Source organism: Crocodylus siamensis, chromosome 1, assembly GCF_052110815.1.
Source record: "Crocodylus siamensis isolate JL-2025a chromosome 1, ASM5211081v1, whole genome shotgun sequence".
Lineage (NCBI taxonomy): Eukaryota > Metazoa > Chordata > Crocodylia > Crocodylidae > Crocodylus > Crocodylus siamensis.
Genome location: NC_143395.1, coordinates 184,085,957 through 184,112,542, shown reverse-complemented (window position 1 = coordinate 184,112,542; position 26,586 = coordinate 184,085,957). Strand labels below are relative to the sequence as shown.

The window sequence follows — 26,586 nt, the reverse complement described above, 5'->3', positions numbered from 1 at the left end:
CCAGACACTCCCAGGATGTCAGCATGCTCTCTGGGTTGGTCAGGCCTCTGCTTCACAGCAGGCCTGGCCCCTCCCCTCTACTTCCTGGCTGCAGCTCCAGCACAGACTTGCAGGCTGCTCCCTCCTTCCCCCTCACCACTTCCTGCTAAGCAGAAATTCCCTCTCTCCTCTGCCTTGTGGAGAGGTATCTGTGTACTAGCTAGCAGACCACATGCTGGCTCCTGTCCATGCTGTGACAAAGGCAGAATCAACAAGTGGCTGGTGATGTCCCTTTGTTGTTTTCTTATTGGGGTGATAAACACTGAGTTAGGGATGATAAACACTAGTATCAATTTCCTGCTAGGCTAATCAGAGCATCCTGCCAAGACCTGGTCATGCCCTTCCTCAACTCAGTATTATAGAAGGGAAAGGAGGGCTGCTCTAACACCTCCTGAGCCACTGCAGGAATGTGTTTGCATTTCTAGAATGAAAAGGGAATGTCTATCCACCTCCAAATCAGTTCAGGCTTTGCAGGTTAAATTAACCTGCAAAGACTGAATCAATTCAGGCTCAGGCTTTTTGAATGTCTGTCCCTAGCCAATATGTCTCTTTATACTTTTGCCTCCTGCCCTCCCTGCATGACTCCCCATCCTAGGTAGCCTCCAGTTCTAATCTCCCTTATAAGGTTTCTCAATTTCACTTTCTTTGCCCTCTCCAGCTCTTTGCCCTAATCCCCCCAACATCCCAGGATCCCACCCAGCTCTAGTCCTCTCAGACTCAAGTCAAGTGATTTGTTTCCATAAACTGTCTCAAGGCTCACAGATGAGAGGGGGTGGGGTGGGGAAGTCACTGACAATGTGAGAGGTGCAAACTCTTTGCAAGTGGCTGACATTGCTCCAGTTGGGAAGGGAAGTCCGGCTTCATACTTGTGGTCCTGGACTGAAGGGAGAATGCTCAATTATATTGTGGGAGATGGTGCATCCCAGTCTGGTCACACACAGGAACTGTGAAGGGAGACAGTATGCCATGTGAATGCTGTACATGCAGTCTGGTCAGCTGAGGGAGGTTTCACACCCTCAGTTTGCACAGATTCATGTTAGCTGCTAAGATATAACAGGTCCCCATTTAGAATACATGAACTGAGATTTTTTCAAAGACTTAGAACTTGGCCAAAGTTGGGTGGATTTTCATAGGAGGAGCAAAAGGCCCATCTGTCAAAGGCTGCTCTCCTGCCAAATTTCATATTTTTTCTGCAAAGCATAAGTGTACTAGAGCATTTTAAAAAAGAGATTGCCAGAAATATTTTAATATTGAAAAAACAACATATTTTCCCCTAACCTCTCTCACAAAAACAGCTGAACTGTTTCGGCTAAAATTTTCCAGAGAAATTCAGCTTGAAATCAACATGTGGTACAAAAGCCTGAAGCCCAAACAGCCTGGCAAGGATACAGAATAGGAAGAAAAGTCTTATAAAGTATAAACCATCAGCTAATCTTAACAAAATGGGGTGCTACCAGCGCTTCCGATAAACCAAATATCCCAGAGAGGTCTTTGTTGTCTCTAACCCCTCAGAATTTGAATGTCTCTTAACCTTCATATAGAACACAGTTTTCCTTCCCAGGCATTTACAGACAAATCCAAAACCCATTCAAATCAATGGAAAGACTCTGGCTGGATTCAACAGTCTTTGGATCAGCACATTTTGTCCATGTGGTATATAAGCAAAGACATATGAAGTGTCCAAATGTCTTACGGAAGGAAGCAGATGAAGAAACCGTTAAAGGGAATGCTGGACAAGTGCTTAAAAAGAAACCTTGAAGAAGAGTGAGAGTGAGTTGCCTCTCTCTCTCGCTCGCTCGCTCCAAGTAACATTCCAGTGGGAAAACAACTACTTTAACTTTGAGCCAAAGAAACAAAGTTATCAGAGCTTTCATCCCAGTCCTCATCTTCTCTTAGGGAATGCAGGTCTGTCTACACCTGTCCAAGAGTTCTGTTACGTCCCACAAGGCACAAGGGAACAACATGGTCTGTGCATCTCATCAATTTCTCACTACCACTGGAAGCACCGGCTCCTGTCAGCTTCCTCTGCTAGTGGAGTTAAACCTGGTAGTTGCTGCTGCCAGGGAAACGGAAAGATGGAAGGGCAGGACCACCTTTTCTTTTCCCATTTCTCTGTGCATCAGAAGATACAGGACAGATAGATTTGCTCTGTAATCTATGGTTAAAGCCTCATTGGCTTCTGTTCACTCTGCTGATTGGGCCCAAAGGAGATGTAGGAAACGCCCCAAATGGGATTTTCACTTTTGAATTGACATTCTGAACTATTCCAGACCATAAGGGATTCTCAGCTCAGCCAGCACTGTAATATGCTGTTCAGTACAGGGGAGTCTCAAATGGAATAACATAATTGAGCTTTTGCAAAGTACATCAGGAGAAGGAAAATTAGACAAATGCTTTCTTTATGGTGCATGGCAGAAAGCTTTGCATACGGCCAAGCTGGACGCTTTCTGTCTTTATATATTAACTGGAGGAAAATGTGTGCGTGTGAAAAGCTGACTCAGGCTTCGATTTCAGCACGGGATTATAACACTAGGCTCAAGCCACATGGAAGAAGGGTTCAGGTCTGAATTGTACTGTTTGGACTGAGCTCTGTAATATAGCTCTGAAATAAAACATATGAATTGTTGTAGAGCTCTGGAAATGTATAGATTCAGACCCTCTACACACACACACTAGGGATGGGGAGGAAATGTAGAGGTACGAGGCTGCTGGAGCAGAGGTACACACCATCTGCTTTAAACAGCCAGCATCACCTGATAATACAATCACAGGCGATATTCCTTTCAGCAGCCCCCCATTCCTACACTAACAGAGTTTCTCCACATCTCATCCAGTCCTGCCCAGACTCTTGCAGTTCACACATTAATCTGTTTCTCCCTTTGAGGAAAATTGAGAAGAATGGTTTTGGTTAGGAGGTGCAAGAGAGGGGTTTTTTTTTTGTTTTTTGTTTGGTTTGGTTTTTTTTTTTAACTACAGGCCTGATCCTGCCAGGGACCAAGCACCTCCTGACATGTATCACGCCTTCCCCTGAAATCAGTGAGAGCCATAGTTGCTCGGTACCTTACAGTATAAGGTCCTGTGCTGTGAAATCAGTGAGAAAACTAGATTCACCAGTCTCATTTTACACAAAAAACTTTTCAGATGGTTCTCATTTCAATTCTGACAAACCTGCACTAAAAGATATATTCAAGTCAACATGAAACATTCCTTTTGGTCAACAATCAATAGCAGAACAGCCAGTTATCTCTATTTTTAAGATATTAAGAATTGTTTTAAGCTTCTCTACTTGGATTTCTTTGCAGACAAAAAAATAAATACTATAGCAGGAAGAAGAATGGTAATCATTCCCTAGAGAATAATAATTTTGCAATAAATTTCAAAAACAGCATGATTCAGCAAATTAAGCTAAGAGCCAAAGATATTAAATACAGTTAACTTCTTTGAAGCCAGTGGTATCAAAATTTATTTCAATATCCCTTTAAAATGCTCTTTCATTTGAAAGAATAATGCAGAATTCTTGACAAGACTTCTGGTTTGTGCTTTTAAAGTAGCCAGAAGTAAAAATTAATTCAATGTTCTTCTCACTGGAAGATTACCACTGATCATTTATCTTTTCGACATGCCTTGGAACTCACTAGTTATTAACTGATACAATAATATTAATTGACAAAATAATATTAGTAACAGTATCCTGTTCAAAGCAGCAGCATGTTTTAACTTTGTTATTCAAACATTAATTTCATGTATGAAATCACATTTTTAGATCTCCTTCTATCTAGCATTGTTCTCTAATTTGATAAATATCTTTCTAAAGATGCAAAAAAAAAAGGTAAAAAGGACTTCCTTTCAAAAGAAAATTTGACCAGTCTTTCCCTAACACACTTTGCAATTAAGGCACAAATATCACAAAATCTCCAAATATTTAGCAGTCAATATATATTTTTGTATGAAATGTATTTTCTCCATTCCTGAACTGAAAGTATACATTTGTCCATGAGACCCTGAAATACTATATATTGTTCCTGCTCTCTCTTTGCTGTGATAAATGCCATCTCCCAGAGATGTTGATTCATGCACACTTTGAGGGTTTATAGTGCATTTCAAATAATATTAAACACGTCTGTTTAAATTTTCTTTTTGCTGGTTTTATTTTTTTTCTTCAGAACTCGTCATTTAATAGGTGTTAAGTCACCTTCAAAGAATTTGCAAATCCTTTGAAGTACGGTACAGAAAACAGATTTTAACAGCTTCTTAACAGTTGCAGGTAATGTGTAATAATTTTTGAAAGCACAATGAGAAAGAGCAATTTGGTGCCATGATACCAAGCTTAGTCACTGCCTCCTAGACTGAAAATGTACTCTGTTGAAGTCACTGTTACAAATGTTCTTTTGTGAAGCTCCATAACATTACAATGGTATTGGATATGAATGACAGGGATTTTTTTTATAACTTACATACGTTCCAGTTTTACAGAAAGGATTCTTCTACAGTGGAAGAGAGGAAAAGGATTTCCTTTTGTATCAAGGCTTTACTTTATAACAACAATTGCTAAAATCTTGCTTTTCCCCCAAGCAACTGTCATGCCTCTAGACAATCTATTTCTTATTTACAAATCTGCTCCCCTGCCTGCCCTGCTGCCATGACAGCCAACCACTCAGAGTTAGGTGGGCTCAAGGCATTAGGACACTGCAACGGCATGATTGGAAAAGTGGAGAAGTTTATTTTTGGAAAAAGGCAGTCAGGGTCAGTAACATCCAAATGAGAGAGGAATTCGACAACAGCTGCCTGAACTGAGAGTTTACATGGATGTGTGGCAGGGTACCTTTGGTGCATGGCACTTTAAGGGCCTGAGCAGGCTGTGAGGCAGCCTGCAGCTGACTGAAGAGCCAATCAGGTGACAGCCAGCAGGCAGCCTGATTGGAGTTGGGCTGCACAGCCTCAGTATAAGAGCAGGTAAAGCTAGCAGTTGTTGCAGGGATGCTGCCAAGTTAACATTGCCCACTTGGAGCTCCTCTGCTACCAGGTAGATCTGGAGATTCAGGGCAGGTGGAAGTTCCTAGGTTCTCTGTGGGGTCCCAAGCCCCAGATAGAAGACTCTGGGCCTAGGGAGAGCAAGGCCCAGCCTAGGAACAGGCTTATAGCTTGTGGGGCCTACACAAGAGCTAGGCAAGCCTCTGATTAGAATTGGCAGGGGTGAGGCCAGTGGCTCAGGTAAGCCCAGCTGAATGAAGCACTGCCTCATATAAGATCTCTGGGGCTCTACAAAAGCCCAGTAAGAGATGGGTGTTTATGGTGGTGCCCAGAGCAGAGACCCCTGCTGACTAAGAATGTCAACTGCTGCTGCACAGTTGCTAGGGAGTTCCCGCTGGTCAAAGGAAAACGGCCAGGGCCAAAAGGCTGAGGACTAGTAAGCCCACTGTGAGGGGCAAGTTAGTGCTGTGGAGAGCCATCTGGCACCCCAACTGGCCCGGTCCCTTCAGTGGGAGGGGACATCGCTGCCAAAGGGAAGACAGGCTCAGCTGGGCAGCAGACTGTGATGAAGGAGTCTGAAGCACAGCCTCTGGATGGGACACATTCGATGAGGGGTCTGAGAGAGATGGGCCAGAGGAGGAGTGCAGTTCATGAGAAGGGGGCTGCACTAGGGTGCTGGAATGAGGGGCCCAGGGAGAACATCCATGACCCCTGGAGGTGTGAAGAAGGACCACTGCAGGTAGGGCTGCACTGGTCCTGGGGAACGACCTAAAACTACACCTTGCTAGGGTCGGGCGGTGTGGTGGAGCTGCCTGTGGCAGGACAGTCTCCAGGAAATGCCACACCTGTGCCTCCCTAGTGAAAGGTATGGGGCACCAAAAAGCCTCATCCCTCACTGCCTTGTTGGTGAGCCTGTGAGGGGAAGGGCTAGGGGAGCACACCCCAACAGAAAAGCACAGGGTCAGGGCTTATAGAGTGGGGCCTGAGGCCCACAGGGCATAAGGCCGAGGAGTCCCAGTGAAGGGGTGGAGTGGAGTGGAGTACTGGCCCCAGTGAAGGAGTGAAATGAGAGCCAGAGGCCATGTAGAGTGGTCCGAAGGACTGGACACAGGCCGGCTGGAGTAGAGGCCCAGTGAGGGGCAGAGAATAAGTGAGCCCAATGAGGGCAGAAGAGAAGGCCCAGGAAGGGTCTGGAGTGGTCCACGAAAGGGATGGCCAGAAGCTAGAGGCCTGGAGTCCCAACTGGCCTAGAGGCAAGGCGAGGGCCTTCAAGGCCAAAGGTCCTGGAGAGGGTCACTGCTGAGAAGGAAAGGGGTTTAGGGAGTTTGTGGCCCAGGATGATAGCAGAGGTTAGGGTGCCTGAGTAGGAGGGATCCAAATTAGGGTCCAAACATCAGGTGGGAATATAGTGGGGCCCAGTATGGGGCCAGAGCCATATAGTGATGCCAACCTGCAAGGCATGGGACACTGTAAAGGGAAGGTCCGAGCTGTGTATAGTGCCCTTGGCATCAAGGCATTAAATGGGCAGCCTCCCGCCTTACAAATAACTACCTATTTTATTACAACAAAGGTGTAGCAGGAAAGGCAGGTGGCAGACTGTCCTGGACCGGCAGGTGGGCCAATACTGTGACATGCCCTGGGGATGGCCCCCTGCCACAGGATGATCAAAGAATTCCAAGCCACCTTGGCCTGCCAGCTCATATCCATGGATGACCGACTGAAGACCACAGATTTTGTGTGTGCATGAGGAAGCGGGCCTTCAATAAGCAAGAGCTTCACAAAAAGAAATATGTTGTGCTCACAGTTCCCAGCAAAACCATCCTGCTGGTGCAGGAGCCCAAGCTGAAGGATGACCTAACCAAGAATCTGGATAACCAGGCCTTCAAATTTGACTGCTTGTTTGATGGAACAGCCTCCAATTAGATGGTTTATAGGTTTACCACAAAGCCTCTTGTGCAGACTGTTTTTCAGGGTGGGAAGGCTCCATGTCTTGCATATGGCAAAATGTGTAGCAGCAAAACACATACTATGGGAGTAGACTTCTTGGAGTGAGCTCAGAATGCTTTATGGGGATTTATCAGTTTGTGTCTTAAAATGTCTTCTTCCTCCAGAGCTAGCTGTGGTACAGGAATCTGAACCTGGAAGTCTACATCACATTCTTTGAAATATATCATGGGAAGGTCTTTGACCTCCTGAACAAGAAAGCAAAACTCCAGGTGCTGAAAGATGGGAAGCAACAGAGGGCCAGGTGGTCAGCCTCCAGGAGCACCAGGTCAGCTGCACTGAGGACATCATCAGGATGATTGAGATTGAGAGGATAGTGCCTACAGGACACCCAGATGGATCAGGCATTCACCAAGGTCTTCCCAGTTACACACCTGCTTCAGATTCCCCTCCACTGCTGCAGGAAGCTCCATGACAAGTTTTCCTTGGTGGACTTGGCTGGGAACAAGCAGGGTGTGGACAGCTCCTGACCAGCAGGCACTCATGAAAGGGGCAGAGATCTGCAAAAGCCTGCTGGCCCTGAAGGAATGCATCCGCGCTGTTGGGCAGAACAAGTCCCACATGACTTTCCAGGACAGCAAGCTGACTCAGGTGCTGAAGAACTCATCATAGGCACCAACTCCCACACCTGCATGACTGCTATGATTTCCCCAGGTATGGGCTCATGTGAGTACACCTTGAACATGCTAAGATACAACAACAGAGTGAAAGAGCTCAGCACTCACAATGGGGCTGCCAGCAAGATGCAGCTCCATATGAAGACTGAGGGCAAGAGGTAGAGACCAGCAGGGAAGGGTAGGTCTTCAACTTGATCAGCTGTGTAAGGATGAGAGCGCTCTTTCCACACTTCCAGCTTGACACAGATCAATGAGTTGGAGAAGGTGGCCAAGGGGCCAAGAGATGAGACCAGAAAATGGCTAAGTGTGATGCCCTCCTGGAGATGACAAAGAAACAAGGTTATGGCTGGGAGACCTTTGTTAGCCAAGTTCTGGGGTCCCAGTAGCTTGCTATACAGCCAGAGGAGCAGGCCAGCAAGTACAGCAAAAGGAAGCTGCAACAAGTGAAGGAAGAGGTTGGGGGAGCTGCCTCTCCTCCCCCAGTGGGTCATAGGTATAGCCACATCAGTGCCCATATTCCAGCCTATAGAACATGGCAGGAAGAAGAAACTATTTTAACGTTGCAGAGCCATGAGTCTCCCTCCTGAACTCTGCTCTATTTTTGTAAGTGGGGAGAAGAAGGGGGAAATAATAAAATAAAAATTGACTGTAACAGGACCAGGTCCCCAGGGGCAGTTGTCATGGCCCCTGGTGGCCATAAGGCTCCTGTCTGGCTCTGGCTCTAAGGTATCCCTTCCTTGATTACTCACCTGCCACATGTGTTCTTATTAAAGATTAGGGAAGGAAGGCTGACCATGGGCCTTAGAGCAAGCCCTAATCCATTCAAATGACCAAAAGGTCCCTCCCAGATCCCTCTGGTCTCAATTCAGCCCTTAGGCAAAATGGGCCGTTTCAGCCTGTTTGAGTCTCCCAGGGCACCTGTAGGCTTAAGGCGGGGTAGGCAAACTGGCAGATCTGGCTAGCAACCAAACTCCATTTCCCAGCTGCCCCTGCCCATGGGGCTCCTGGCTGGTCTTCATGAAGACCAGCCAGGCAGGAGCTGCATGGGCAGGGTGCTTGTCTAGGCAGGGAGCTGCTCTAGGGCCAGAATCTTGGGGTGATGACAGCACGGGGCTGCAGCAGAGCCTCCACTCCCTACACACCCGTCAGCAAATCCAGTTCTTATCACAGGGGCACATGAGCAGTGGATCATGGTTCTGCCCCAGCCCCAGCCCCCTACCCCAAGACAGCCCCCTACCCCAGCCCCAGCCCCAGCCCCCTATCCCAGGGTTTCCCTAGCCCCATCCACCTGTCCTGTTCCTAGTTGTGGCCCCATCCCAGCCACATTCCCTGACCACACAGGTCCTGCTCCCAGTGGTGGCTGTGAGACAGATGAGCTTGGGTGGCCAAGCAGTGGGGCTGGGGCTGGCAGTGACAGCCTGAAGAAGCTGCCACCACTGAGGCTGCTGGGAAATGGAGTCTGCTGTGGGCCTGATCTGACCTGTGGGCCAGACTTTGCCCAGTCCTGCCTTGAGGGCTAATTCTGTGGCTCCAAAACCTCCCCTACACCATGCCCCATGCCCTGCAGGTGTTTCTGTGCCATTACTCTCCTGTCTTTACCTTATGGTCCTCCTCCACTTTTGCTCTTGCTGGGTCTTTTTAAGCTCAGGACCATGGTACTGGACCTGGTTTCTGAGCTCCAGCCTCCTGACCTGTCTCTGCCTTCCTCTAAGCTGCAGGTCCCTGACCCTGTTGGTATCCAGCCTTGGCTTCTCCTGGACCTTTGGACTCATCTGGGCTCTGACCCCACTCCTGGGCCAGCTGAGATCTCCAGGCTCCCTGTCCCTGGAAGTCTCTCTGCTCTCAGGACAGTTGACACCTCCTGGCCATACTTGTCCCTCTTGGGCTATGAGTCATTGACCCGGACTCTCACCTCTTGCAGGCTTCAGGTCCTCTGGCCCCAAGCTCTGCCCCTCTAGCTATACGTTGAGCCTGCCCCAGCAGGGCTCACAGCAATCATGTGCTCTTAGGGCACTAATGGGACCTCCAAAAACCACCAATACAATATGCAGCCTGAGAGGTAAGCCCTCTGGCAGGCACCACCAAATCCCCTCTAGATCTGGCATAAAATAAAGGTCATCTGCCTGTATAAACAACTCTCACTCTGCCCAGGTAATGTTCCCAGCCCTGCAGAGTTGCTTAGCCCAGGTTCCACTCAGGAGTGTTGCTGCAACCCTGCAATCAGAAGATCCTCTTGCTGTGACTCTCAGGGCTAGACTTCCTGACTACCTCAGGCCCTGGGCTTATATGGCTGAAGGTTGCCCCCTTCTGGTCAGGTGAGTCACTAATCAGCCTCTCCTCTTAAAGGCATCCTAAGTGTCCTGTTACACTGACACTAAAACAAACAAACAAAAGTTACAGTGGACAGTAAACTGAATGTGACAGGGGCAAGCTTCCAGGCCCAATTTCAATATCAGCCTGTGTCCTATCTATAGGCAACCCACCCACCTTGCTCTCCTGCCATGCCTTGTTGTAATTTAATTAAGATGATAATTAGGTGGGAGTCTGCCCTTTGAGCACCCACTGTTAAAGGGTGATATGTACACACTCTTACCTCCCTTTACATGTGTTCCATACCTCACAGATGTCTGACTGTGTGTTAAATCTCTGGCTCAAGCCGGGGCCAAACTGAGCACACATGGGTCTCTCACATGCTGCCTTCAAGGGCACATAGACTGCCCCACTCTCACTGGGGCCTCTTGCTTTCTGCTGTCCCTCACAGGGCCTCTATCATTCCACCTGCTCCAGGGCCACATTCATACCACCCTGCTCCCTTAGGCGACCCTGTAAGGCCATCAGGCTTTGCTCACCATGCCTTTGCCAATTCTGGCACAGCCATTTGGGCCTCTCCTGCAGCACTCATCTGCATGGAACTGGGCAATTATTCAACTCCGAGCCAACTCCACTCCTAGCCCCACACCAGGCCATGATGCCCCTTTCTTGGGTCACCCGTCTACCCCTACTCTTGGGCCCTGGGATCAAACATCCCCCTCAGGCTCTTCCCTATAATCATACCTGGCCCTAACAACTCTGCCATCTCTTAGGGCTCAGGGTCCTCCACACCTGCAGGCTCAGGTGCTGCTGCCCAGCTTGCCTGGCCCACCTCAGGGTCCTCCACCCCTTTGGGACTCCAGGGCTTCAGCAAGCATACCTGCCCCCACCCCTTGCTCACACTATACTCACCCAGAGGTGAAGGCTGGGGTTTGGGCACCCCTACATGCCTTTCACTGGGGATGTTTGCGGTCCCAACATTTAAGTGACACTGCCCTGCCACAGGCAGTCCTACCAGGTCTTCCTACCCCAGCAGGATGCAGTTTTTGGTGATGCCCAGGACCAAGGGCCTCCTCCTTCGCCATAGCCCCTTCTCTTACCTTTGAGATGTTCCTGGAGTAGTAGCTTAACAGGGTGATGTCCCTCCCATGCTGGCTGGCAGCAAACTGCTGCCACAGCCTTGAGAGCTGGGCATTAAAATGGACACCCTAATCAGGCACCTGCTGGCTGCCTATTCCAGCCCTTAAAGTGACAGAGCCAGCAGTATGCCCTTGTTGAGAAGGTGGCAATGGGATACTGGGCTGCATTAGTAGGAGTGTTGCCAGCAGGTTGAGGGAAGTAATTATTTCCCTCTATCTGTCACTAGTGAGGCCACATCTGGAATAACGTGTCTAGTTCTGGGCCCCCCACTACAGAAAGGATACAGACAAATTGGAGGGTCTAGTAGAGGCAGTAAAAATGGTGAGGGGGCTGGAGCACATGACTTCTGAGGGGAAGCTGAGGGGACTGGGCTTATTTAGTCTGGAAAAGAGAAGATGGAGGAGGTATTTAATAGCAGCCTTCAACTACCTGGAGGGTGGCTCTGAAGAGGAACTGTTTTCAGTAGGGGCAGATGACGGGACAATGAGCAGTGGTCTCAAGTTGCAGCAAGGGAAGTTTAGTTTAGATATTAGGAAAAACTTTCTCACTAGGAGGGTAGTGAAGCACTGGAGCAGGCTAGCCAGAAAGACTGTGGAATCTCCATCCTTGAAGGTTTTTAAAACCTGGCTAGACAAAACCTTAGTTGGGCTGATGCAACTGGGGATGGTGCTGCTTTGAGCAGGCAGTTAGACCTCAGGATCCCCTGAGGTCCCTTCCAACCCTCATTTTCTATGATTCCATGAAATCTGATTGAAATTAACATGCAGCTGATAAATGGGAAGATCTCATATATTTGTCACCTATTTTCAGTTTATTTTATGATGATCTTCAGAGGTCAATGTGAAAAAAATTCTAGACAATTTGAAACACAATGCTCTGTGGCAAAGTTCTTCTTACTTGCTGTTGATTAATAAACACTATAATCTACTATAAGATTTCAAGCTTTAGCTTACTTGAAACTTGCTTTAAAAATACCACATGTGGCAGATGGGTGATACTGCCAAATCTCATGAAAAAATTAATTACCCAGCATATGAAAAATAATTGCCTGTTCTTTAAAGTTCAGAGTGCAGAAATTTTGAATAATTAAAGCATTTTCTATACCTTGCTAGCAGTCCGAAGGTTAAATCCTTCTCAGTGTTAGTGTATACAGCTTAATTGACAGGGAGAAAGTGAGTTTATTATTTGAAAAGACATGAGAAACCCAAGAAGTTTATCTGTGCCTGAAAATCCATTCAGGTCTAAAGAACTCACAAGATAATAAATTGTTTTTGCTGAAAACAGGAAGTTTGGCAAAGATGCAAAAGCACAGCTAAACTTTGGCTAGACAACCCAAAACACTGTGTTCTACTTTGAAAGTATTTCCAGCTACAAAAAAAGAGTGAAGTGCTTTGAATGCATGGAAAGCTAATGGAACAGTAGAGGCATCTGGCAACATTACTTTGTTGCCAAACTTGTGGTTGAGTTCTGCTGGCTCATGAATCGGTTTGCCAGTTTTCAATGACTTATATCACAGCTGAAGCCCACATTTATAGGATGTCAAATGTGAAAGCTAAAAAGCTGTGAAAAATCTTTTCATTTTTCTTTTCATCTGACCTGTACAAAGTGAAGAAAAAAATAACTTCTAATGCTTTGGGAACTAAAGACTACTCCAAAATACCTGGTCTCAAATTAACCTGCCACTTGACTTGTCCTACACTTCTCAAACAAAAAGGTTAATAATAATTAAGAATCTGATTCTTCCTCTCCCCTTATTCTGATGCAGAGAAGACCCACTGAAATCATGAGGACCTATTAATAGATTACAATATTACTTGCCATGAAGAGCAGTTGGAATTAAGCCCCTTTCTTCGTTGGGCAAGATCTTTATGATTTCTATTTTAAACAAAAATAGGCTCTGGCTTTACTGAACTAATTGTTCTAATGATGCATCTCTTTTGGACCCCACTATGAGCAGTGTAATTTTACTTAAATTCATCACCCTGGAGGGACTGAATGGGACTGTGTGTTATGGACACTTGCAATAGCAGAGGGATCCTCCGAGCCCTGTAATTTTATGGCTACAAATGACAGAGAAGGAACCTTGATGTTTGGTTTATCCAAGCTCCCCTCTTAGATATATTTATTCATAAGAATGAATCATGGAGTACAAAAGGGGGAACAAGGTTCACATACCTTTGAAGCATCTACTGTTGTCCACTATTTCATAGAGAAAACTTGGCAATTGACTTAGTCTAGTTTGGTAATTTTTATGTGCCTACAGAAGTATGGCTATGCTCTGAAAAGTGACTGTAAAATGCCATGGTCTTGCTCAACCAATCTGCTCCATGTGTTCATTTGGAGAATTGTCTGCTCACTTTTGTGATAAAAAAACAATGTTACTGTTTTTAACTCTCCTTACCCTTGTTAGAGCATATGCCAGGGAGCGAGCTGGATTCTATTTCTCCTTGTGCATCCTCAATACAGTTATTTGCTAAGTTTAATTGAGGGGGCGTTTAATTAAGTGATTACTTACACCTGTGTAAACACATGGAAGACAATGGGAATGTGCAGGTGTCACTAATAGTGCAGTCTAAAGAGAGAAAAGATATACAAGAAAGAAATTTGGCCTGCAAAATCTTTATTAGTAATGAAGTGAAAGATAGAACCCAACTTGACCATCAGATTCCAGATTGAGTGTTTGGGGCTGATGGTAAAGAATATTTTTTTTAATTTACAAACTAAATGAGTGTGCTCTGGTATAACTAAGATTCAAACAACAGGGAGACTTTTAGCGTTACTTGTACAGAGTCTATTTTCCTTCTAAATTTATTTTGTGGAAAATGAGGACTATAGGCTATCTCAATTGAATACACAAATGATCACATTCTAAATTACATTTTTTTCTTTCCTTGATCCACATCAGTCTTTGTACCAGAAATGGAGAAGATAATGAGAAATAAAGAATAGAGTGAAAATCTCTTATGAGGCAAGGAATGTAGTGCTCTGGTACTAACTGGCACAAATAACAAAGCTCTGGGTTCCATTTCTGGCTCTGTCACTGATTTGCTATGTGACCTTAGGGAAATCATTTACTTCTCTGTGCCTCAGTTTCCACATCGGTATAATGAAGGCCACGTCACACCTCCTTTGAGATTTGTGCAGGCATGAAAAGCGCTAAAAGAAAAGAAAATGCATTAGTCACCTCTCAGACAGCATAGTAACTCACAAGCACAGCTGGAGACCGAGTCAGGACTCATCAATTTAATCTTAAACTGACCAGCTGTCACTTTGTGTCACTTATAACCATGTTTTCAGGCTCTCTTAAGGTGCCTCCATCTTTGTATGCCCACCTTCAGATACCTTTCACACAGCCTGGTATGCACAACTGTGAAATACCTGCAGCTGCCATTGACTTTAGCTGGAATTGTGGATTTCTTAACAAGTCTCAAAACCATGGCCCTAAGCATCTTCTATCTGAATCCCACAAAATGAGGCTCTAATATTGCAAATCACTCTTAGAAACAGTAATAGAAGAAATAAACAGAAAAAATAATAGAAGTAATAATGCATTCATTTTATACCATGCTTTTCATCTGCAGATCTCAAGATGCTTCACTGAGGAGGCAAGGTAGACAAATTGAGGTACAAGCAGGTGAAGTGTCAAAAGTCACACAGCATACCTGTGGCAAAGCCTGGGATTGAACCTACATCTTCTGAGTCCAAATCTAGTGCTCTAAGTATTAGTTCACACAACCTCCCACTCATGGAGGTTGTACTCTCTCTGCACCTCACTTGGTACATCTTTAACGCAGGTAGCATTATACTGAACTACTTCACAGGAATACCATGAGCTTTAGTAACAATCTGTGCTTGAATAGCCATGGATTAAAAGCAATCTATAAATGCAAAGTATTATTATTATTCAGCAGATATTACAAAAATTACTGCATACCACATGTATATTTGGGTTTTTTTGTATTTGTAGATTATATGTTGTTTTAACACTTGAATAACTTTTGGTAATGACACCATCTGTTAATTCTCAGCCCTCACTAAATTAGAACAAGTAGCAGAACTGTTAGGCTGATGGTCTACATATACTGTCTCACTGAAGAAACAGGAAAACTAGGTCAAATTGAGATGTATAGGATGTATTTTAGGAAGTCTAAATCAGTGTACCTTTCATACTGAAGAGGATGAACAAGGTTTAAAAGACTGCACAATAATTAGATTTAGCATTACTGTAAATTATACCTCTCTATCCCACCTACGTAGCTGCTTTTCTTACTATACACCCCTCTTTTGGTCCCCTCTTTCTTTTGTATAACATTTTAGGATTACAACATCCATACAACATTCATAGATTAATATCTAAATTTGACAGCCGTTCGACTGCTTCAAGGGTAGCTGCATGGATTGATTTTAGATCGCCATTAAATGATTTAATTGGGCAATCATTCACAATGTGTTGTATCATCTGAAATATTGCACCACAGTCATAACCCAGACTCTCTTTGATTCTCTTTTTATGGAGTAGGTGTTCACATTCTCTGCTTAGTGTCTGGCTGCAATTCAGGGAGGACCAAATTTTTCTCAGTAGGTCAAATCCTGGCTGAAGGATTGTGGGGTTGTTAACAATGCATTTCTGCAGCAGATTGTATTTGCCCAGGCTTCCCTCCATTGTTCTACAAGGCTTTTGTTATCATCATAGAGCTTCTTGCTGTATTTCCAGAAAGGTTTTCTAGATTTGAGCTTATGGATGGCCTTATGGTATTCCCTCATGCATGCAGCATTGCAGTGGAGCTGTGGGGGAGCAATGTTTGCTAGGACTGGAAGACATAGCAATGGCATACTTTTTAGCATTCCTGATATAATCTGCATTTTACTGCATATCAATAATCTTTGTGTGCATCCTTTTGTTCCGGACTGGGGAGCAATATTCTGATGCAGAAAAACCAAGTGCTAGAGTGGCTGTTTGAAGCATGGTTGCATTTGCTTTCCATGTCATTCCAGCCAATTTATGCACAAGGTTAACTTGTGCTGTCATTTTTTTTAGCAACTTTCCATAGGTGTTTATGAAATCGAGAGTTACGCTGAGGTATTTCGGGAACTTCTCATGCTTAACCTCTTCTCCACGGAAAGTTATGGTGAGTTAATGGTCGGTGTAGGCACTGTTTAGATAAAAGGACATGACAATAGTTTTCCTTGGATTTGGGTGGAGTCTCCAATATACAAAATATTTTTCAAGTATCTTGAGGTCCCTTGAGGACATTAATTTAATCAGTTCCGATTCCCTTGAAATAAGTGTGCTAGTTCTGAAGTAAGATGTACAGATGGTGATACAGTGATCACTAGGTGTTAGTTTAAAAGGAGAATCTAATTAGATCCTGCTGCTAGAGTGAGCTAGATTCCCTCCACATGTCCTCTGGACCACTCAGTTTTACCTCTAAGTGCTTCCCACTGTATTTTCTCTCTGCTTAGTTAACAATTGGTCCTGAGCCTTAAATTACACTGCCGTTCTTTCTAATGAGCCCTTCTGAAAATTCCCAGTTTATTTCAAGGTTACGTTGGTGTGTTTTATTATAGAACAAACTTTTACTATGAACCCAACATCTGTCTAGGATGATGATGAATATATGACCAGACGGGGCCATGGAGAGACTTCTCTTTCTCACATGCAATTTATGAGTATTCACACTTTTAATTAACCATTCCATTTTAGTGTAATGAATACATCACCTACATATGCCACTACACAGAAAACTATCAAATTCCAGAAAGACATCTATATACTATTTTCCTGATTATACAGTGGTTAGAGGCAATACTTCAAATAGCATGAACCTCTATATATCCTTGATGGAGCACTTCAAATTAAATTTGCTTTGCATTTATCGCTATAATATCTAAGTACCTCACACACGAATGAATTTACTCTCATACCATTTCTGAGCATAAGTTCATGGAGGACTCATTTCAGACAGCATTAGGGCAGGCTCACTATAAAGCAGGCAGACGTATCTACCTCCATGTTTCAAATAGAGAACTGAGGAACAAAAATAAAGGGCCTTGTCAGAGGTTACACACAAACCTGTGGTGGACCCAGCCACAGAGCCAAGGTCTTCTAAGTTCCAATCCAATGTCTAACTTCAGAGCTACAGTTTTCCCTGGGACTAAAGCAAAACACTCAGGGACACCCTCCTTGTGAATAACAGTAGGGGATTTAAGAGTGGTTGCACACATGAAACGGGGTGAGTGGGGGCTGAATGTAACCAGCCTCAGTGTACCGTAGCAACTGTAAATGTGCCCAATCCCACGGGACCACGCAGAACATGAAGCACTCTTCTGGGTGCCTGAAGGACAACTTGTTACATAGAATGCCAATGGATATCAGGGAAAAATTCAGACATTAAAAGACCTACTTTTTATGGGAGTCCAAAGCAGACTGTTATAGAGATATCATTGCCTCACCAACCAGTAATATGAGAAGCTGTGTAGGAAATAAACTTCTGGTAGCCCTGAGAGGGGGAAGTTGGGAACCTGGATCAAAGATGAGGTGTTTCTATGGCATGTATGGCTAAATATGGAGAGAGGAATCAAGAGCACAAGACATGGCTGATAAAAATTCCCAATTCATGTTCCAAAACCCAAGCAACTGACTACTTCAAATATGTGATAATCACAATTAAGTGCACCACCTGGAGTGTCTTGTTGCTATTATTAGATGGAATTTATTCCTAAAAATAAAGGAGAGTGAGACATTTACTGGGCATTATAGACGCAGGGTTGACATCACTGAGAGCCAATCAAAAAGCTCTAATTCTCTCCAGCATTCTAAAGTCCTTTATGTCATCACTTTACAAAAGGTATTTGATACCACTGCTGCATTCTCAGATGTGATCTCATCCTTGACCTTGTATGGCACTTCAGGAATAGCTCCCCCAGGTTTACTTTTATCAGATCATAAACTAAAACATACTTGCTTGCTTATGACGTGCTAAAAATATAATTTTGTAACTGGAAATCCCATAAAGCTGCCTGACATTTTTGTCAGTGGAAAACTAAAGTCCAACTTTTTTTCAATGAACAGAGAAGAAACATAAAAGAAAAAATGACTTTTTTAAAAAGCAGAGATGTCTCTTGTTAAGGGAGCTACAAATTAGAATGCTTTCTCCTGAGCAGTATGCAAAAAGCAATTTCAAAAAATACTTTATCCTCTTTCCAGAGATAAGCAACAAGAGAGAAGGATATCCGGTTTTGCATATTGCCAATGTTTGCATTGCATTGCCTGTCCTCACCCTCTTCAACTGTGACTACCAGTAAGGAGAGACAGTTCTTCTGAACCAGACAGATCTTTGTCAGCACTGGATGTACTGTAAAGCATTTTAAAAATACATTTGGAAAAGTCTACTTGTGACAGGAAGGTTGACATACCTATCCCTTCAAAGGACAAGCAGCTTGACAGCCAACTTAATTAGGGACTCACCTGGCCATATAAGTGTGGTGCCTGAGCTGGTCAGGCAGTCCAGCCCTGAGAGCCATGAAAAGAAGAGCTCATGGCAGCAAAGCAGCAGTGCTCCTGAAGTGGCAGTGAAACTAGGTAAGCAATTCTGCAGACCAGGGAACAGGGGAAAGTTACCTGGGGCAAAAAGAAAGGTTTGTTTATGCAGGCAGGTGGCTTTTTACATGGTTTACTTTTGAGCCCTTCTGGGGCAAGCTCAGGCCTACTCAGAGAGCTGGTAGCTCAAGAGAGACTGGGGGTGGGGCCCAAGGGTCCGTGAGCCCAGAAGAAGGGCTACAAGGAGAGACTGCCAAGGCTGGGTGATCCCAACTGGCCCAGGAGTGGGGCCAGGGCCCAGGAGGGACCACTGCTAGAGACTGAATCTGGGGCAGCAAGTCAGGCCAGAGAGCCTGGCCAGAAAGCAGGGCCAGGGGCCAGGAGGGACTAAAGGTCAAGGAAGGACTGCAGCCAGAACTCTCAACTGGCCCAGGAGTGGGTCCAGGGCCCAGAAGAGACCCAAGATCCAAGAGGGGCCACTGACATTGGGTTAAAGAACCACAGCCAGGGAGGCTACAGTCCAGAAGTCAGGTCCGATACCATGGGCCAGGGAAAAAGGCCCAGTGAGAGCATAGGGGGGAGTCAAATAAAGTCAAAACCCCTACAAGGTGGATGACTGCACAATAACACCTGCAAGGCATGGAGCATAGCATAGGATGGAGCCATGCAGTGGGCCCTTAAGGCTACAGATGCCCTGCAGAGGTACTGACAGGCCAAGGGGACCTATTGAGCTTGAGGACTGAATAAAAACTAGTGGGATCTCAGAGGGACCAGTGGTGATATGCACAGACTGAAGCTCACTCTAGGGACCATGGGCAGCCTCCCTCATACTCCTCAGTAAAAAGAAGGGGTGGTAGGTGAGCAATTGTTAGAGACTGAGGGCTACATAGGAGCCACACAGCCACCAGGGGGCATCACAGCCACCCCTAGGGCTCAGCACTGCCACTATTTTTTAAAAGGCAGCTTATACTACTATCTAAATACATGGTATGTATTCATACCTATTGACACAGACTGGGGAAATCTTTAAAATTCAGACTCTTGAACATGCAAGATCACAAAAATCCTAATAGATGTCAAAGGAAGAACATGATCAGAGGCATAAGAAGGCAGCCAGGAGCCCAGGGCAGTGGTGACTTCTGACTGCTGCCATGCCACAAGCAAAATCATATGGCTGCTGTGGTAGCTTGCTATTTTTCCACACCTCTGTTCCAACCCCAAATCATTGCCTAGGGTTGCTGCCCTGGTCATCCCATACTAGTTACACTGCTGACGATCATTATCATAGTAAAGTAAGGTTGAAAGGGACCTCCCAGGATCATCTAGTCCAGCTCCCTGCTCAAGGCAGGACTTGTCCCTGTTAAACCATCTCAACCAAGTGTCTGTCCAATCTGCTCTTGAAAACTTCCACAATTTCTCTAAGTAGCTTGTTCCAATGCTTGACCACTCCCGTAGTCTGACAGTTCCTTCTAATCCCCAACCTAAATTTCCTCTGATGCAACTTGAGGACATTGCTCCTAGTCCTGTCTCCTACAGCCACAAAGAAAAGCCCATCTCCATCCTCTGTGTATCAATTCCTCCTGCACCCCATGCCTCCCCACCCAGTCTTCTCTTCTCCAGACTAAATACCTTCAGCCTTTCTCACAAGTCTTGCCTCCTAGACCCCTAATTATGTTGTTGCTCAAAGGATTGTAATAATCCCAATACATTATGTTTCTGTATAAACAGTGCTTGAACATGTTTAATTCAAGGTTCTTTGGGTAAATCTGATGTCTTTTATTAGACCAACTCAAATAGTTGTAAAAATTCTTCTTTGCAAGCTTTTGGGTATACATACCTTTCATCAGGCTGAGGAAGCATCTGCAGTTGGTGTGTGCTCTTCCTAGATGGAATGAATAGTAAAGAACCCATAGGATGGTATGCATGCAAGAAAGCTAGTCAGTGAAGATGTTAATTAAGGAAGTGGGTAAGAGATAGGCTGCGGGAGGGGGGAAAGGGAATGAATGTACCTGGTAAATATTGGATAGGTACCTGGGGAGTCAGATGTCAGGCAGGTTATAACGTGTCATAAATCCAAAGCCTATAGTCCGTGATTTTTTGTAGGAAGTTGATGAAGTGAAGTTCATAGGCTCGTTTGTGTTTTGTTAATTCCCTTTGAGGATTACAAATGAGAGATTGGAGAGAGTGGCTTTCTTGTGAGAAATGTGCCCCACACAGTAATTGGGTCTTTGATAGATTTCTGGTGTGCGTTCATTTTGGTGAGCAGTTGTTGCATAGTCTCTCCTATGTATTTTCCATCAGGGCATTTGGTGCACTGGATGAGATATATTACATTTCTGGAGGTGCAGGTGTAAGATCCAGGAATGCTGATGGCTCTGTTGTGGGGTATAGTAATTGTGGGAGTGGTGGAGATGTGTTGTCAGGTTTTACATTTCTTGTCATCGCATGGTCTGGATCCATTTGGTATGTTTTAGGCAGTAGGAAGTTTGCTTCTGATGATGAGGTTAGTGAGGTTCACTGCTTGTTTGAAGGGTCAGATGGGTGGTTCTGGGAAGACCTCTTTAAGAACTGGGTCTTCTTATAGTATGGGTTGCAGTTGTTTGAGGATTTTCCATATCAGTTCAAGGGAGGCATGATATGTCATAACTAGTGGTGTGAAATTCATGGGAGTTTTTCTTTTGTACTGTGTGAGAGAGAGAAGGAGCCACTGGGCTCCAAAGCACAAGGGCTAAACAAAGGCCCAGCAGCCCCAGGTCCGCAGCCCCAAGAAGCCCGGCAGAAATCTCCCTTACCCAGGTGTTTTGGGAGGGGAGGGGCAGAGAACTCCTGTGCCGGTATAGAAATGAGCCTGGGACAGGAAAGCAGGAGGAGCGCAGAACCGGAAAGAGGAGGAGGAGGAGGAGAAGCGAGCCCGCACATGCGCTGAGCTCTCAAAGCAACATGGAGTGCTGGTAGGAGACTCTTGCAGAGAGTAAAACCCACAGCAGGGACTTAGAGCCAAGTCTACTGACCCTGCCGGGCACAGAACTGTTTGGTTAGGCGTGGGGAGCCGGGCAGGGAGAGTGGTACCGTAATAACCCTAACAGAGGGGCAGGATAGACTTTTGCGGTACCGTAATACATGTAAAAGTGGCACAAGCCAGTAAGATGGTGTTATAGATGGACTCAAGGTGCTAAAAGAAGTTGTGGCGACCTCCACAGAAGACTCTGAGAGAGAGAGAGCCACCAAAGAGGGACTGACTGCACAAAGGTCGATTTTGGTTTAGATATTGGCTGCAAACAGCAGGAACAGTGACACAGGCCAGGAGAGCCTTCTCTGTTTTCTTGTTTTCTTTTTGGTCTTTTGTTGGTTGTTTATTTGGAACCGAGGACACGTGGCAGAACCAACTGGCTGGTCAGATCCCAGTAGAATGGGTGAGGGTATAGGGGTGGTGGAGCCCTCAGGAACGCAGGACACCACGGGACAACAGTGAGACTACTAACTGGACTACACGTGCAGGTAATGAACCAACTCTGTTAACATCAAGTCATGGCAGGTAAACGTGGGCGTGTAAATCATCAATTAGAAGCAATAACATCTAGTCGAGTGGCAGGCGGTGTCCTACAGGTCTGCAAGGGATTGCAATACCTTACATACTGCAGCAACTCTTCATGTGGTATCCCAGTGGCTCTTTCAAAAGTGTGATCCATCTCTCTGAAGTAGTGTCCTTGCTGAATGAAAGCCTTTTTGAGATTTGTGAGGTGGCAATCATGTGTGTTCACCTTAGTGCAAATTCAGTGGTATCTGAGGGCTTGGCTGTATAGACATTACAGCTTTCTTGGTGTGTTTAGGCTGATTGCTGGTTCTGTGCAGGTATGTATGTTGGTCTGTGGGTTTCTTGTATATCATGGCCTGTGTTTTACCATTCTGGATAATGATCTTCATGTCTAAAAAGTTGGTGCTGGAGTATTCAAGAAGTATTCAAGAGATAGATGGAGGGGTGATGATTGTTGAATTTCTGATGGAACTTAATCAGAGATTTCAGGTTTTCAGTCCAAATGATGAAGATGTCATTGCTATATCTTAAGTATAGCAAGGGTTTGGTGGTGCAGTCCTTGAGGAAGTCTTCTTCCAGGTGGCTCATAAAAAGGTTGGCATACTGTGGGGCCATTTTGTTGCCATAGCTATGCCCATGGTCTGGAGGAAGTGTTGGTTATTAAAAGTGAAATTGTTGTGTGTAAGGTCAGTAATATATTTGGGTCTGTACTCTGAGTTGTAATCTTGCTCCTGTAGATATGTAAGGCAAGCTTGGATGCTATCCTGGTGTGGGATGTTGATATATAATCTAGTAACATCCATGGTGGCTAGGAGGCTGTTGCTGGGAAAGTGGTTTATGTTTTTAAGTTTTCATAGAATGTCTGTAGTGTCTTGGACAAAACTCACTCTTTGGGTGATAAGTGGTTTTAGAATTGATTAGATGAAACCTGATATCTCCTCAATTAGGATTCCATGTTTGGGTATAATAGGTCTGCCTTGGTTCCCTTTGTATGTGGATTTTAGGGAGCACGTAAAAAGTCCCTGGGTTAGGTAGTGGGGGCGGGGATCCAAGTCTGTAGTTTTTCTTGTAGTTATGATATAAGTGATTTGATGGTAGGTTTGAGTTTCAAGGTGAAAAGGGGAGTAAGATCTTCCTGTAGTTCTTTGTAGTAGGTAGTATCAGAGAGTTGCCTGTTGGCTTCTTTTATGTAGTCTTCATAATTAAGGATCACTATGGCTCCTCCTTTATCTGATGGTTTATTCTGGTGGTTAAATCTTAGAGATTCTATGGCTATGTTCTCTGATAGGGAGAGGTTGTTATGGTGGCATGTGTTGTTGAACATTTCATTTTGTTCATTCTCTCTCTGAAGCAGTTAATATAGTTGTCAAGGCTAGAGTTTTGTCCACTGTGTGGTGTCCAATCTGATATTTTTGGGGGGTTGATCTTTTCCTCAATGTTGTCAGAGGATGAATTGTTGTTGGAAGTGGAATTCATTTTGGTTGTGGAAATATTCTTTGAGGCGGAGGTGTTAGAAGAATTCTTCTACTTCACCACATTCAAGTATTTTATTAGGGTATTGTTCTGGACAGAAATTCAGGCCTTTACAGAGGACAGTTTTGGTAAGCGTATGCATGGAAAAATTGATGATATTTGAAGGTTGGTTGCTGCTTTCAGTTTCATCAAGTCTGAGGTTGGACTATTGTAAGGTGTTGGTATTGTTTCTCTGATGGTTGTTTTGTGGCTGGGAAAGTTGTTCCCGGATTAATTTGTTCCATTTCTTCTTTTTACATTGGATGAATGTTGTAGAAAATCTTTGGTAGTCTTTGAATACATTGTATAATATTAGGAAAGATGCTTGGATTTTTCTCTTTTAAGTTGTTGTAGCATGTAGTGATTTCCTTTCTGAGTTGATCTTTTGGAGTAGATTAGGTGCAGAAGATTTCTAATTTTCTCTGAAGTTCTCCTGCATATGTGAAGCATATTTGGAGTTGTGTGTAATTGTCAGAGGATTGTAGATGTTTAGTCCTCTGGGAATGATGTTGTGTTTTCTTGCATAGGCTTATGTGTAATTTGAACATGAACATATTATGTGTAATATGAACATATGTAATTTTTTCATCCTCATAATATCTCTATAATTATTTTCACTTTGCATGCATGGGTAACAAGAGGTTAAATGACTCACTCAAGGTTACACAGCAAGTTTGCCGCACAGCCAGACACAGCTGGCCAAATGTAAGAAGGAGTTATAAGTTACACATTGGTAAGCAGACTGAAGTCTATATAAGCAAGCATGTTCAAGATCAAGAATAAGTAATAGGTAAGTGGATCACAGTTGATATGGTATAATGTACACAGAGGAGAAAAGAGAAGCATGTTCGGGTGCCTTTTGGATTCATCTCTGATCTAGATAGAAGTAAAAAAATAAAGGCTTTGCTTGACCCAGCTGTCATCTTTGCTCTTCACTCTTTCCTTTCAGAGGTGGACAAGGCAGAAAGGCTTCCAAAGGAGATTCACTTACACTACAGCAAGATGAGATAATGAGTCCCTCCTAGATGTTTCTTTTGATGGACAAAGAGCTCTGGGCCTCTTGAGTCTTCCCCTGTTAAATCAGCCCCTTGCTCCTGGTTCTGCAGCACAGACATTCTCTTTTTAGTTGAAAAAATCATGGTGCTTGCTTGACTGCAGGCTTGTTAAACTCTTAATGTAAAATGGTGTCCTTATTTTCTGTTAATTCTACTATTATCATTTAGTTTTCATATTTAGTTCTCATTTAGTTATTACTAAATCTACTTGGTGAGCATCCTTATTCCCTCATAAAATATTAAAGCAACCTCAACTTCACAGTGTGATTTTTTTTTTTTTTAATATCAAAAAGACAGAGTAAGACATTAATGTAGGACAGTATTGACTGGAATCAATTGATCATTGGACTAGTATAAAGGAAGTATCATCATTGTTAGCTACCAAGTGCATGCTGAGATTTTTCCAGAAAGATGTAACAGCAATAATATTGTCATATGCTACGTTCACTATCTTCCAAACCAGACTAAAAAAAATTTTAAGTAGGAAACCTGAAACCTTCTCTTATTTTAGGCATTAACCCTTAAACTGCTAAGGAGCTATGCAGAACAAAGCAAAATTCACCCTTTTACCTTGCATGTCATGCTGTCCCACTGAAGCTAGCAGTATCCCCTGGTTGTAGAACAGAAGTGAATTTGTACCACTGAATTTAACTGGAGATTTTTAACTAAATGGACTTTGATTTGATCCTACCATTTTTTTTTTTAAATAAGGCCCTTATGAAAATAATATTTTATGCTGTCAAAATTGGGGCTAGACTTACTCTGGAGTTCTAAAAGAAGCACTAATACCCATCCTCAGAAGATGAAAGAATGCATAAGATCTGCCTTGTTTCTTCCCCTTGTTAGTTCCAGCAATGATGGCTAACACTGCTTATAAAAATCCATTTTCACAGCACCCTAATTTGCTTTCTTCATCATCTCCCCCTAAGTCCACTTTTCCTTATCTCATTACAAAAGATCTCCACTTTTTCAATGCTGATGTGTTTGCCTTACAAATTTAAGTGGACATGATGCTACCTGACAATGGAGAAGAGATGAATGAATGGGAAGATTATTAGAAAGGTTATACTTCTAACCTAAAGAGAAATACAGAGTTGCAGAAATGTATCTCTTGTATCTATGGCACCCATTACTGTAGTATCTGAACTAATTTGTTAATAAGCTAAAGCCTAAGTGGGGCAAGTAAGTATTACCCAAAGATTTATATATGCAGGAACTGAGGGTCAGAGAGGTAACAGGGCCTGCCCATGGTCACACAGGATGCCTGTGTTAGACCTAGGATGTCTGGCTCTTCATTCATACACAAGCCACTTACTTGGGAACAGCTGCTCTGAACAACAGGAAGAACCAGGTGCCTCGAGAATATCTGGTGGACACGGCTTTTGACCGGTGAGAAGGTCACCCTGCAGAACTCCTCTGTGTATGACAAGCCTGTAGTAATCTCTTCACTGGCTCACAGCAGTCCCTCCATCTTACTATAAGCTATCCTTACTCACACAGTTCTATCCAAAATGTATTGTCTGGAATCAATTAGAGATATTTTTCCATCGTTGCCTGACAACTTCAGCAGGCGCATATGTAATTTTTTTCTCTCTCTAAAGAACCTTGCTTACTGTTAACTATTTAAAAGCTAATTGAACTCAATGCTTGGAGAACTAAATCTGTGGCAGATTGTCTTATATGCTAATACTGTTTGGGTAAAGGACCTCAGATCAGTAGAAAAGCACCAATGCCTGCTCATATTGTTCAGTTATGCTTGTCATTACTAATAACTTTATTTTGTTCAGACAGAGGGAGCGAGAGTGAGTGGGTAGCTTTCAGGGACAACTGAAGCAGCATCAATGGTTGTATGGCATCATCCCG

The 26,586-nt window shown here is 44.1% G+C and overlaps 1 long non-coding RNA gene and 1 pseudogene across 1 annotated transcript in view; one reads left to right on the top strand and one right to left on the bottom strand.

The window, feature by feature from the left end:
• LOC149873758 (uncharacterized) overlaps positions 1-26,110 on the bottom strand; it is a 156,321-nt gene extending 130,211 nt beyond the window's left edge. Inside the window, exon 1 of the long non-coding RNA XR_016442877.1 lies at positions 26,039-26,110. This is a non-coding gene — a long non-coding RNA (uncharacterized LOC149873758). The remainder of the gene's footprint in view (positions 1-26,038) is intronic.
• On the top strand, positions 6,671-7,793 carry LOC149873759 (kinesin-like protein KIF2C pseudogene; annotated as a pseudogene).
• Positions 26,111-26,586: the final 476 nt, after the last annotated feature.